This window comes from Mytilus californianus, unplaced genomic scaffold, assembly GCF_021869535.1.
Source record: "Mytilus californianus isolate M0D057914Y unplaced genomic scaffold, xbMytCali1.0.p SCAF_13, whole genome shotgun sequence".
Taxonomy (NCBI): Eukaryota; Metazoa; Mollusca; class Bivalvia; order Mytilida; family Mytilidae; genus Mytilus; species Mytilus californianus.
In genome coordinates this window covers 32,639,588-32,654,962 of record NW_026262615.1, presented here as the reverse complement: position 1 = coordinate 32,654,962, position 15,375 = coordinate 32,639,588, and the positions used below count along the sequence as shown (strand labels likewise).

The 15,375-nt window shown below is 30.2% G+C and overlaps 1 long non-coding RNA gene across 1 annotated transcript; it reads left to right on the top strand.

Moving 5' to 3' along the window:
* The first annotated feature begins 3,089 nt into the window (after window positions 1–3,089).
* On the top strand, window positions 3,090–7,229 carry LOC127723805 (uncharacterized). The gene is made up of 3 exons (XR_007992262.1): window positions 3,090–3,679; window positions 6,075–6,165; window positions 7,116–7,229. It is a non-coding gene; the product is annotated as an uncharacterized LOC127723805 (long non-coding RNA).
* The last annotated feature ends 8,146 nt before the right edge of the window (window positions 7,230–15,375 follow it).

Genomic DNA, 15,375 nt, shown 5'->3' with positions numbered 1-15,375 from the left:
TTATCTTTTTATTGACCTTAATATACACAAAGCTTCCGCTTATATAACAACGTGCTTCTTCTAGTCATCTTTCACGCTGACAAATTTTGTGTTTAATAATTACAAAGATTGTTTGGTACGTATGACAATGCCTACATAACGCTTTGAACAACAGAAGTTGCTTACACAAAATATAGATTGATGAACATCCATACGAGGTAGCTGACTTCATGCAAAAACACTTAGTAAACTATAAAAGAGCAAAAATCTATCACTGAAGGGATACTTTCAAAGCATTATCTTCATACATCTTACTCTAAAATACAAATATACACTCGGACATTATCGATAGCAGACTAACACATCTGTTTTCTAGAACACCTCATCAATTTTAGATTTCAATTCTCAAATATGATAAAGCATTTCTAAGTATATTGTCAAGGAAACAAATATTTTATTGATTGGTTTGAATATTGATATATGAAAAGGAAAATGTACGCTTTATTGATTGGTTTGAATATTGATATATGAAAAGGAAAATGTACGCTTTCTGTTTATAATAGTGAAAGCTCGGTAGATGTGCATTGCCAAAATTAAAAAGCATAAAAACATCCGAAGCTTATTGCATGCAACATGTTGTGCAAGATATAAACTAAGTCATTATCTTTGCATCAAAATTGTTCCATTAAACACGTCTTAAAATAGAAACGAAATAATTGTGTGACCGTTAAATGATTAAAGTTACACAAATTCCACAATACACACTATAAAAATTTCTTACACTGTTGATCAAGCAAACAAAGGTAACTATGTTTTATAACAATGGACTGGTCCACTTGAATAAAAAAGGGAAGTACAAAATTAAGAACATTTATATCAGACGTTTTTAGTAAAATTAAAGGTTAACTGTGGAAGTATCACATCTTTTATTATATCATTGTTGACTTGAACTACAAGTCTTAATCTAAATATCTATACGCATATCTTGATTAACTTGTTCATTGGGGTGATAATCTAACTTTTAACCTTACCTGAAACATTAAAGGTTTGCTAAATCATTACATCTATGTGGAGATTTAAACCAATACCAATACTAAAAAAGGAGTGACTTTTGTACATTTTCCTACAAAATGTTTAGTTAATATAAATTTATATTGAGACGATAATACAATACTTTAATCTTTTTATCTTATTACAATTATAAATATATAAGGGAAATATATATATAAAAAAAGATGTTTTGTTAAATGATGGAAAAAAAAACACTTTAGCAAAATTAATGCAAAAAATCATTAAGATAAGAAAGGTTGTGTTCTGTTTTTTTTTCTCGCATGGACAGTTTAAGAAAAACATGCACTGTAAATCATGCCAATGACGAGGCCAGAATTAATATGTTTTACATAAGATACTTTTATATTTAAACATGTTTCTCAGTCAAATTAAATTCGATTTCAGCTTTGAGGTGTGACTTAAAAAGAACTTCGATCACACGAAATTTATTAGAGTTATGTTCATAAAGTATTACTTTTATTTTGTACTATAAATATCTGCAAGTTAAATTGAAAAATAGTGTTAAAACATTCTGCGATCGGTTTTTCATAATGGCTTTGCAAATGATCTAAATAATTTTGATAGGACCATATGTTGTTCTAGGGTATCCTATGCATAGCTCTAACTTTAACAAAAAGTAAAACATTTGGATGTCTCTTACATAAACTGATAGCTGAGGGACTTAGTATCACTGAAATGCATGGAAATAGGAGGACATATGTGCCCTGTTATTCAAAACAGAGGTACCTTCTGTACTGCTAATCTTCCGGGGAAAAGTGGGCTATTATACTAGCACAAGTCAGGATAAGGTATAGTTTCGAAGTGAAATGACTGTTTCTTTATTTGAACGTAAGGCAAAATAGCTATGAATGCATGCAATTAGATAAGAAAGCCAGCATGGGTCAGTGAATTGGCGTTTTTTTTTTCATAACAGAAGGTAAATTAACACCTTAAGGTATATTGACTGTCTGTTTAAACAAATATATAGTAAATGACAGAATATATATAACTTGTTGGTTACATTTTTAGAAACAATTATATTACTATTAGGTAAACACTTTTCATAAAGAATTTTGCTAAAAAAAATGTAATCGTTTAGATTTAGCCCGTTCGGTTTTTCTGAATATTGGAAATAGACAGACGCACTTTGGAGGTTAGGACATCTACTCTAATTCTAATTATTTTCCACTTCAATGACCCTCAGATATGTTTATAAAAGTCTGACATCATGCACGAAATGTTTAAGACTTTAAGCACAAAATGGCTGGAATTAGAAATAGTTTGGCTAGATTGACGTAGAATACAAAATAATTTTTGGTCAGTTGATATCGAACACACTTCCTAGTTAAAAATCTTTATGTCTGTGCTGTAAAAATATTTCTGTATGTAAAATAGTCAAATGAATAATGATGTTGATGAATTCAACATGGTAATTTCAACATGGTAATTTTAAACCAAAACTGCATTGTATTTTGAACGAAGAACACGTAGAATTACACGTTTAAAACTGTTAGCGCTTTCAGCCGTTGGTACATCCGCTCTTTAAAAAGTAAATGAATGTTACTATGTGGTAAAGTAGTGACAATTCCCTTAATAGTTTGAGCTAGTTATCGTGTGTTTTCAAAAATCAAGTTTTTGTTTGATGTCCCTTGAAAATGCATGTCAACTTAAAAGATGATTCTTTTAAGGCACAGCTCAACTCGATAATATATTTAATAAATTTTTACGGACTTTAAGCTATACTTTTTCAATTTTATAATAAATCTTTGTCACATCTGTATTTCCTTATTCAAATAAATTAATAAACCAACTTGTGCTGAGAAAGCAGAGCAATTCCGAATTTACCGTCAAACAAACTAAAATATTACAAAACATATGAGTTGATATTGGTTTTTTTTCAATTCAAATTAAAGAAAAAGTTTCTTTAAATTTATACTTCATGTGTTTATCAATACACGTATCTGTTTCTTTCAGAGAAATGACTGATGTCGACTTTCTCCTTTTGTTCGAATGTATTTTGAATTTTGCTGCAGAAATTGTACGAGTCCTAGCAACTGAAAAGATACTAAAACTACATCAAACTAATTCATTTAAGGATTTTTTAAAAATAGCAAAGCACCATTTGTATCATCAATGGGATAAGAAAGATCATGTTTGTTGTAATTGCCCAAATACAGGTCGCTTAATTCGGAAAACAGGAAATCTGAATACAAACATATTCGAAAAATTGTTTGCCTATGTAAAAAAAAACACTTGTTCCAATGGACGCCGAAGGAGGAATGTCACGGCATTTCTAGAGATATGTATATGCAAATACGAAGAAAAAAACATTTCCATAAATGACTTAGATTTATGTGACATAAAAAGCTTATGTCTTAATTCACCATTGCCGTCATTATTAACAACATCAGAGGAAAATCAACTAGATATTTTAATAAACATTCGGAATAAAGTATGCCACGCGCTTAAAACCAATATTTTTACGGAACCTGAACTTGATTTAATGTGGACTGAAGTATCCGATGCATTATGTAATTTGTCAAATATTGATAAAAAATATATGAAGATGATCATCGAAGATAAAAGACAACAATCTTTAAAAGCTACAACCATTCAAGAACTCCGTTCGAAAATTGACATGATTGAAAAGGTAAGACTTATGGCGTTATATAAGGAGTGTGGGAGTTAACCGCAATAGAGATTAGCATTTATGTTGTTTAAATTTAGTTATGAGAATGATACACCTACTTCTGAGCAAATTGGACAAGTTTGACTCTATCAAGCATTAAATCAACTTGATTGAATAATATGTTTTTATGATTCCAAAATAAAACTGAAAATGAACTTTCATACAGAAAATGTTTTTTATAAAAGAACTTTATACCCAGGAGTTTTTTAATGACTCTTAACATCATTTTGATAAAATCTTTAAGGTATTTCATGTTCTGTAAAAAAAAAGTTATAGTATATGCACTGAATTCGTTTAGGCTATGTTTCTGATAAATAAGTATTGTTGTGATAAGAAGTACATTTTTTTCTATTGCAGTAAATGTTAGTATAGGTTGCGTTTTTTAAATACAGCTGATTCACAAACCACTCCCTGTTTTGGGAATATTTAATATTCAAAGATATTTTGTTTCGTTTACCTTCTGGTTTGCAGATATTATCTCAATGTTTTATATCATAAAGGCGCAACTTGGGAATTTTATCAGTATAAATGCTGTTGTGTAGCGGACACATTGAAATATAAGGTGGACTCAAAGTGAAGGGAGGGGTAGTACCGAATTTTAGTTACCGTTTAAACGTAGTTTCTCTGGGAAATTGCATTGTTTATATCTACAAAAAAGGCGATCTATAAGAACAACTACATATTCATCAACGTATGGAAACCTCCGTAGACAATCAAAAACGTTTTTTCATGTTGATTCAAGCGTTTCTTTTTTTTTTCTTTTTATTAACTTATAAAGCTATGGTATGAATAATATGTTCTTTATGATTAGACATTTTCGAATATAGATAAATAGATTAAAATAAGGCTGTTTTTAAATAGAAAATATGAGTATAACTCTGATGTTACCGAAATATTTCATAAGTGTATAAACTCTTCAATTATTTTATTAGGTTTTGGATTTTCAAATGTTTTGGCCTCGAGAATCACTGAATATACATTTATTTTTGTTTTAAATGCGCATCTGGTGAAGTGGAATTGGTATTATTTATTTTGTTATTGGTTGGAGTGAATATATAATCACCATTTCTATTCATTATTGTCGTTATATTCTTTTATATCAAAACATTACCTCTGACTTACATGTGTCATTTCTATCCAAAGTCGTCTATTTTGATCCGTCGTTTTTGCCTTGAAAGACGTTCTTCACAACACACAAGTTATATTAAAGAAGTTGGACATGCTTTTATTTGCACCCAAAGTATTGATGTTAGACCTATATCGAAGTAGACAATGCAGAAACATTTAACTGCTCAAGTCCAATATAATATACCTACTCTATATGGTCATATCGGCGAGTATTATTCAAGACATGGAGAGGTTGAAAACCCGTTTCAATCAAACCAGCTGAATATTTCTGGATTTTTTCACATACAACTTGTTTGTATCGAATCTTCATTGGACACTATACCTGCAGCACTTAGGTATATATAACCGCACAATAAAGGCGATCGTCGCGGAAATAGAGTAAACTGTTTTGAATGTTGAAAAAAATACTGCATGATAAAGATTAAAATTACTGCCAACACTATTTTTCTTGTTTTCTCATATTATTTATATAAAACTGTCATAGTTAATTACAGAATGATGATAATAACACTATCTTTAGACTAGTTTTGAACCTGATTATGATGTAACTAATAATGCCTGTAAATAGTGTTGGTTTAAAATATGCATGGTTTATTACACTGAAAACTTATTGCAAAGGTATTATACCACAGTTCATTTCGCAAAAGAAAGAGGGTTCTGATACAAATGTTCTTTTCAAGTGACTTTTGATCAATAAACTTTTCATGCATTTATGTACTTATCCATCCTTGTCATTCAAATACTTGTGTTTGTGTGTTCCTGATTGATGTAAATCCAAAAGAGCCCCACACCCTTTCCATAAAGTGCGGCTTTCATCATTCATTGTCGTTATAAAAAAATAAGAAGATGTGGTATGATTGCAAATGAGACAATTCTCCACAAGAGACCAAATGACACAGAAACTAACAAGTATAGGTCAAAAGATTATATTGCGGTACAAATCAAGCTTTACCAACATTCTGTCCTTTATATATACTCAATAACTTTGATTCGGTGGATTTAACTGTTGGTTATTCCTTTTTAATTCTGTTTCCCTTGCTACTATATTAAATGTGTTAAGGAGTAAAATTTGTTAACATGTCACCATATAAGTTATAATGTTTAAAACACATTCATTCATTGTAGTTATTTAATTATTTCGTAAAATTTAAAAGGAATCAAGAACTACCGTAGATTTCAAAACCCATTGTCTTATAGTTTAACAATTTAAATTTCTTTCATTTGGTAGGATGCACAAAACTGTACGGACTACATGAGAACCCAAATTGAACAGAACAAGACACTTGATGATATAAGAAAAGCACAAGCGCGCCAGGAAGGTGAAGATAAAAAATTTCGTGGTATTTCAAATCCTTGCAGATAAATTACGAAATTATGACTGATTTACTCTCAATATTTCGTTTGCATTACGTTTGATATTATGTATCTTGATAGAAAAGCCCATGTGTGTTTTAGGTTTGCGTTATCAAGGATTTAGAAGATAAGAAAATATTCAAAGGCATTAGTTTTACTTGTTTTCTACTAAACGACCAATGTTAAATATATACCATATATTTCCGAGAAGATTATTATTGTGTAAATCTGACGTAAATATCATGCATAAGATATGTTCACCATAGAGTAATCTCAATTTCGGAAGTTTTAATTTAATTTTTTATTTTCTTCAAAACTTGTTGGGTTCCTTGTGTAACAGATCGTATTATGTCATAATCTAATACAGCAAGATACATTGATTACATTAAGTAAAAAATGTTTTCAATTATGACTGTCACTTGCTCTTGATATTACTATTTTGATTCCTTACTTATATCATCCTAGTTTATTTATTTATTTATTTATTTATTTATTTATTTATTTATTTATTTATTTATTTATTCATTTATTTATTTATTTATTCATCCATTCATTTATTTACCTATTTATTTATATATTTTTTATTTATTTATTCATTTTCATTTATTTATTTATTTATATATCTATTTATTTATTTATTTATTTATTTTTTTTTTTTTTTTTTTTTTTTTTTATTTATGAGTTTATTTATTTATTCATGTATTTATTTATTCATTCATGCATTCATTTAAGTCATCATTGATTATACTGATTAATGCGAACTCTTATTGATACACAAACAAATACAAAGATACAAACAAAATATTCATTAAAAGTTTTGTGTACTTATAAAATTTAGCTTAATGCGTCTATTTCTTTTTTTTAATCTAGCTAAAATTTCTATTTGACTTCAAATCCATGTTTTTTTTTACTACAGATCAATCTTTCAAAAACCATGGAGAGCTTATACAGGAAATTGGGAATTTAAAGGCTTTTTTTTCAGCATCATCATTAACCGGTACCAGTTCCGCAACACAAGGCTCACTCTCAGAAAATGGTATTTAATTCTCATTCTGTAACTTTAGTTCAGTAGTACAAGAAAAAAAAATTGTCAATACGTTCATATATAGATATCATCTTTTACAAGTAGCAAGACTTTAGTGAATCAATTCAACCTAATTTTAGATTTTTTTTTATTAGAATGAAATAAACATATCATATCAATAATGTATGGAGTTGAATCTTTAAATAATTCAACCTGCGATTTTAGCTTTTTTTTTGTCAAAATAATGATATTCATTAAGCTTACAACAACATAAATGCTAGAATTTCTTTACAGCAGATAGTGACAAAGAGGTCGATTTAAAAGTAAAACTAAAGAACATAGATGAAGATAAGATGCGAAATGGTCTTGAAAAGGAAACCTCATCTGACATAAATGATGGATGGACATTCGTCACCGTTAAACATGGCTGTATTTTACTACAAATGAAAACAGTGCCAGATACTTTTTCAAGTGAAATAATACTTAAATCAAGAATGCAAGCACTGGTTAAGAGAATTCTAGCGGCAGGAGAAGTGAAGACTTCTGAACAAGCAGAAATATATATGGAATTAAAGATAAAAAGTTCTGTAACAACAGGTAAACCATAAAATTTACCATATTGTAGCTTTTTGCGTTTAAACTTCCGTTACTATTAAACTATTTACAATACCCATTTTTTGCACATAAATTTGTTATCAAACCACGTGGAAGTGATCGGAATCATTACATAAGTGATGTTGATGTATCGTGATAAAATACAGATGTCAACGCATACGAAATATATTCTATCGAAAAAACATTTATCAGTCAAACTCGAGACTTTGGTTGGGCTAATAAATAAATCTTAAAGAGAGCAAAGTTAACATAAAACGTACAAAACGTATTCGTAATCTTAGTTTGTATGGAATTATCTTTTCAAAGTTTTTTTGAGAATGTAGAAATATTATCAAAATGTTTTATGTGAATTAGCCATATTCACAACGAAAGACTGACAAATTGGTATCATTGGAATCTGGTAGTTCACCAGCAGCTCAGTCGATCAAGTTTTATTGAGAGAAAAACTATCATGCGATTGATTTTTTTGGCAGTTACGAAAGACATCACACCTTTCGAATTTGTAATATTAAATCGTAAAAGTATGAACAGAACTGAAAGACAGTTTGATATCAGCACTTCAATAGGGATGAGACACTATGAAGAACAATATTTAATACACATGTATTTGTGGAATGATTATTACAAATACAAGCTTTACACAAATGTTTTCAATCATTTGTATGTCAAAAATGCGTTATAATAGAACTTTATCATGTATGTTATCTCTGTTATTCACATAATTACATAAATAACAGGAAATTGAATTTCTGAACACATCAGTGTTTCGGAAGGAAATTATTCATAACGCTGTATATTAATTGATGTTGGTTTTTTTTCCTGTCTAATCATAGAGGAGGAAAAGAATATAAGAAATGTTTTCGCAGAGTCGTCTGGACTTCATTGTGACTTTGAAAAGAAATTATCCGATGATCACATTACTAAAGGGAAAACCGAAGCCTTTCCAGGTATGCATATTTGGTTAGAAGGGTACCTGTTTGTATATAATGAATACTTCAACGTCACCGAAAATTTGAGTTCATACTTGACTTTTTATAACATTTCTAAAAACCTTAGAACAACTAAGTTCTATCAAGACGCAAATACATGAAGTAACATATATTTGGTACCCGTAAAGTAACCTTAGAATGTGTATTTATAATGTTTTGTTAAATATGATCTTTTTTTACTTATCAACTAAGAAAACTTGCAACAAAAGCGTCGTTCAAAGATTTTCCCCACATAATAAAATTCCTGTGTAAATATATTCAGTGTAGGGTTATGGTGTTTGTAGTTTCTCTAAAAATAGGTTTATGAAAATGCATCAAAAGCACTTTTCTGTTTTTATCGTTATCAGGGGCGCTCAAACTCAAGAATTGGACAACCAGGAATGCATTAATACGTAGAAACCTTATTAGCTACATGACTTAAATGGACTTCGAAAGAATAACAAATTAATAAGAATGAGTTTTAGTTTGCAATTCATCTGATTTTACCATATGTTATAAATGATTAATGCATCAAATTAAACATCTTTAAACTACCATCAAAGCTCATATGTATTCCAGTTTTGTTTCATTTTCTTTTTTTATTTTCTAGCAATTTTGCTTGCTGTATTGATTAATGATATTCGCTATTGCTATTTTCATATTTTTTATATGTTAGTGTGGCTTCACATACCATGACGTGGCTGTTAGACGTTTAGACATTTTTAGGTCAATCCCATAAGTCGTGAAAAATTATGTGTGAGCTTAGTCTTCAATTTGATAACTTTGATTTTGTTTTCACAATGCACCTTTTCACTCAAGGTCTATTTTGATTAACAATGCTTCTTTGTCACAAATCCAAAGCGGAGAGAAAAATGAAAAAGAGCGATTATTATTTTCTTTGTGTTTGCTAGTTCACCATGGAGTGACAGTTAAATGCTGTCTTAATTCTTTGAAATCAGCATAATGAAGACATTTATTTCTTGAAAATTTAAAGTAAAAAAATGCTATATCGAAAATTGTTGGCATGATATCAATAAAGCACTCTATTAGGTGATGTGATTCGGTATTCATTAGAATTGCCCGTAATCCTTGATCAAATCAAGATAATCTCATTTCAAATGTAAGTGGTCCAAAAAAGTCCAATTTTCTGCACCAGATGCGCATTTCGACAATCAATGTCTCTTCAGTAATGCTCGAGGCCAAAATATTTGAAAAGCTTAATAAAAATCCAAAGCTTATAAACATTATTTAAATAAGTATTGGCCTTATGCATGTTATGTTATTTTGACAATCAAGCCAGAGATTCCAACCGTATATACTACTTCCTCTTTACTATTGATACTTGAAAATTATTCAAATTATTGAATTTCTAATTTTGTGCATGATATTTTCTTGAGAAGATTACAGATGTATTACTGTAAATTCAGAAATTATTGCGAGGTTTTTATTAATGCGAATAACGCGTCTACTTGAGTATCGCAATGATAAGAACTCACATTCTGATATCAAATACATATATCTGTATGTAGCTTTTCCAAAATTCGCAAATTTAAAGTTAAATTAAAAAAAAAACGCAATAGTTTTAAGCAATAAAACTGATATAGAGCAGACATGATTAACGACGGACATTTTTAAAAGTTTAAATTGTGATGTGGAACATAAAACTCCTTTTTTAAATTAACCTTCATGGAAGGGATTAAAAAATACCGTTTCCGACAAATATTGAACATTTAATTTATCATGTAATGTAAACTTTTTGCATTCTAAGAATTACTCTAAATGTAGTCCAGGTCATATATACTTTTCATGCGTAATATCTAGAAAACCACTTCTGGAGCATTATCTGATTACTCCTCCAGGGCCTGGATACAACCAAGGAATAGCTTGGATCGTGTTGACTCGTCGTTAGTTTCCTTTTTAGTGTCGCGTGAAGTGTTGTTTGTATTTTAGTTGTTTTTTTGTTGTTTTTTTTTTTTGTCATGGTATTGTCAGTTTTTCGTCGACAAATGATTCTTGGTCCCTTTGATACCTTCTGACTCGGTTTTATTTTCTTAATATATGAATGTACTCTGAAGATGTCTAAAATAAATAATCTATTATTTTTTTGGTATGCTTCATTTTCATTGATAATATTCTATATATGCAGTTAGCAAATCAGACAAAAAAACATCCAATAAATAGATATGCATGTATAAAGATGTTTGAGGATTGAGATCAAGAAAGTTGGACTTTGTACAAGAAAATATTGACAAGTTTGAGAGAAGCTTGTTTTTTGCCTTTTAATTTACTAACTATGTGCCCCAACAAGAGTTGGTCAAAGGATATTTCAACTCGAAATAGCGAGAGATTTTCCTTACATGGGAGCATTAGTTTGCCGTCTGCACGTCGACCGACCGGACGGAGTCTGTACATGCGAATATTAACATCTTAAAAAGGCTAATAGACTTTTGGTGAGTCCTACATTAGCACAGAGAAATTTGGACCTATTTCTAATACTCCAGGATATTTTCATATGTGTTTCTACTACTTCTTAACATCTTCGCTATAATCCTTTTGCAAAGGAGTTTTTGATACGCCATTTTACACTTAATCAAACAAGTTGTGAATATCGGTTTTTAAAACAACCTCTACAATAACATGTACTGGACTTTTTTTTGTAAGATATTAAAGCACAAATGGATTAACAAAATGTCACACGTGCAAGTTCTGATAATATATTACCTCCAATTATATCACCTAACTCAATGACACATCTTGAAATATAACAGTCTCTTAACTTTAGGTTTATTCTGACCTGCAAAAAGCCCCACTCACTTCTTAGAAATTTTACTGACTAGTTCAGAACTCAAACATACCGTGATTTTTAAAACTATAACAAGGTAGATGATGCATCTTAAGTCACTTTCTTTGTCACAAGCAATTAATTACTCTCATTTTACACTTGACCAATTGCAATAAGGAGTTTTTGAGATATTTTTACTGTCAGCTTCATAACCGATCATAATGTAAAAATGTGGTTTCGGAGATGATTTTTTCTAAAAACAAATAACCAATAAGGCCTATATTTTATGATTCAGTTTTCGTTTCTAGTTTACATTAAGTTGTGTTTTTTTTCACCCAAATTGTCAATTGAAGAGAGATAGGGGGAAACTGAAATATGACTATTGTATAAAAATTATCGAAACAGGTATATCATTCCAAAAAAGTGTTTTACTAAATGTAGATATAGAAGATGCAAAACGAAAAATAGGAGGAACAAAAGAGATAGAAACTTTACAACTACTTCAGAAAGATGGTGAGGAAAACGTAGAGTGTCCAAAATGTCTTCACAATTTTGAATGTGAACACTGTATTTCAAAACATCAAACTGTTCAAAAAATGAGATCTGAATTAAAGAGCGATAATATACAGATTCAACAGATTATGGGTGAGTTAATTAGTAAACATATTTCCATTATATGTAAATAAGACAAATTTAACCAAGAGCAGTATCAGCGATCGTGGGAAAATGTTTTGACAAACATAACAAACGTCAAGGTTAATTTTAAAATGAGAAGGTCCAATAAACATGACAAAGTAAAACGTTCGGCTATATCTGCCAACGGAAAACATCTGTAATACATCTCACTTGATAAATGCATTTTTCACAGAAAAATGATGGGTGAAACCTGTGTGCATAGCTCGCTTAACCTTCCATTTGTATCACATTTGTTTTTTTAGTTTCTCGATATTGACATAATTTAAACACATACAGTTGGTTAACGTGTCTGTATTTGGGATGCAGCAGCCAACATTTTGTAAACATACAGCATGCATATTCAACATAAATGACTTCGAAAATCAAAACAAATGTACTATCCAATATAACAAAGACGCCAATTAAAAGGTTAATGAAGTAGATAGTACTGTAAAGTAAAATATTATGATAAAAAAGTATGCAATTTTCCCCCAAAAAGTACAACTTCAGTCATAGATTTAAAAAAGGTTATTTTCAAAAATAGCATTATACAAGCTTAAAGCAAGCGTATCGCACTATTTGACACACAAGAACGTTTAAAGCAAGAACCACGATAAATGATAAAAGGCATGTGTTTTTTCTCACTGTAACATTTGCATAAAAAAGATTTGTAAACAAATGTGTGTTAAATCATGTTCCTTTCTACTTATCATTTTATTACAGCCCATACTGTGGGTGTAAATTCATTAAGTTATTATAGTTTAAGTACTGATTTCCTATTCTTTCTATCATCTCAACGGTTTCTTGATGCAAAAATTGTTGCAAAATGGAGAGCAACGATGCACTGGATGACGGACGCTTAATAATGAGAATAAAACAGTACACCATAGTTCTTAAGCCATCAAAAATAGACAACCAGTTATCCAAATACGCATATGTTTAGTAGCTTTGATAGTTTCTGTCAGAACTACATAAAACTTTTATTGTTCTATTATTTGTTTCAGTTTTCATACTTAACTGATTGGCTTAGTTGTTATCCATTCGTTTGATGTGTTTGAACTTTCGATTTTGCCATTTGATTGGGGACTTTCCTTTTTGAATTTTCCTCGGAGTTCAGTATTTTTGTGGTTTTACTTTTTAGTATATATTTTTTCGTTAAATTTATTTATTTTTGTCTTGTAAGGTATGCTGCAAGGACTGAACAGCACCAAGTATGTATGTCCAGGTAAAACACTACTTTTTAATTTATTTTTTATATCAAAACTGTAATGTTATCATATTAGCATGTAAACTTGTAGTTTATGATGAAAAAATACAAACATCAGACACTACATATCTTGTCATTTTATTTTCTTACAAACCTGAGGTTATTCTTTGCTAAGAAAAATCAGTATGTCATTTTGTTTACTGAAGGTCTATGATTGCTGACGATATATTAATTTTCTCTTGCACTCACTGTTTAAATCAGATGTAAAAAAAATTCAAAAATCTCCTATTTAAAACGCCAAGACACAAGATGATGCGTTAACTGGGTCAATATCCCTAATGCGCCTCAAATTGAGGAACGCAAAAATTGTATGTAAACAAAAAATCTCTGTGAAGTGATATTTGTCAACCGAGCTTAACTATTTGTGTTGATTTTTAAAAGTAGAGAACCATAGAATAAATGTGTAAAAACTACAAAAGTATTGAGTTATTAAATGTATGCAAAGTATTAAATTTTCAAAGAACTTATTGTGTGAAAAAAAAGGATTTTTTGCCAAGAGGAGCCCCATCATTAAAGTATTTTCGGGATTGGTTAATTTACGGATAAACTAATCACACCACTTCGTACCACGAAAATTTAACCACATTTGTGAAAATGTCTCAGCTTCGAAACGGGCAATCATACATCAAATTTACGATATGGACTGAGCTACAGAAGAAAATGTTACAATTACCGCCTATGGGAAATATAATTATCAGTTACGTTTACTGACCCAACTGCCAAACATGTCAAAGTTGAAACCATCAGTATGTTTTTCAGTAAAATAAAATCAAAATAATCCAATATTATATAAAGAAGGACAATATGATAATGGATACAATGGAATATAAGGGAAAGAATCACAACTGATAATTTGATATCAAAATAATATGTGCGATCTATCACATGAAACCACATGTTGACCTCTGCTGTCCCTTCATCAATAATTGGCAAATCAAGAACAATAAACTTGCCCTCAAACCCAATCATCTATACTACTAGAATAACTAGGTCCAATTTGTTAGCCGACATGACGTTAAACCGACGATTCAAAGAATTCAACTTTGTATGTAACTAATATAGGACAATGATGTTTATTAAAAACTATACCATTCCAGGCTATTTTGTTTTATATATAATTGATATTACCAATAATTAACAAGTTCAGGGTCGAATTCGATACCAATTCCAATAGTAAATGTCACATGTTACCTGTTTCCTTTCCTAATCAGTATGTTTCGCCCCTGTCAGTCGCACCACCACACGGTGTATTTGGGATTTGCTATATACACGAGTCATAATCACACATGAACTTCGTCATTGTACAGTTCCCGGTAGTATTAAGAAAGCGGACGGATTCAAGCAGAGAGATTTTGAAACGGCAGGGAAAACTGTGTATCTTGTCATCAGTACGCCTTTATCAAATGATAATGTGATAGGTTGTGCCACTGGAATATGTCGCCTTTTCAAGCTTGCAAATATATGTGATTAGGTCGGGAAAACTATCAGAAATATAATGAAATGGTCAATAAAATTCCCATAACTGCTTCGTCTGTCAGCTTTCTTGGTGTTCCCGGCTGTGTTTTTATCAACCAAAATTTTCTCTTTTATGACACTTTGATATTCTCTAACATTGCACACCACATGAATCCGAAAAAAATATGGGAAACGGTAACATTTTTACCTACGCAATATATGAAAAGGTATACATTTTAAAAATCTAAATTATATGAAAAGGGTAGGGTATCAAAATTCCAGCGGTTACCCCTATCAATTAGGTATTGAGATGGACCTTAAGAAGATGGATAAAACAGTTGAACTATAACATTTATTATTGATGGATTTTGCAGCAAGTGAACATGAACA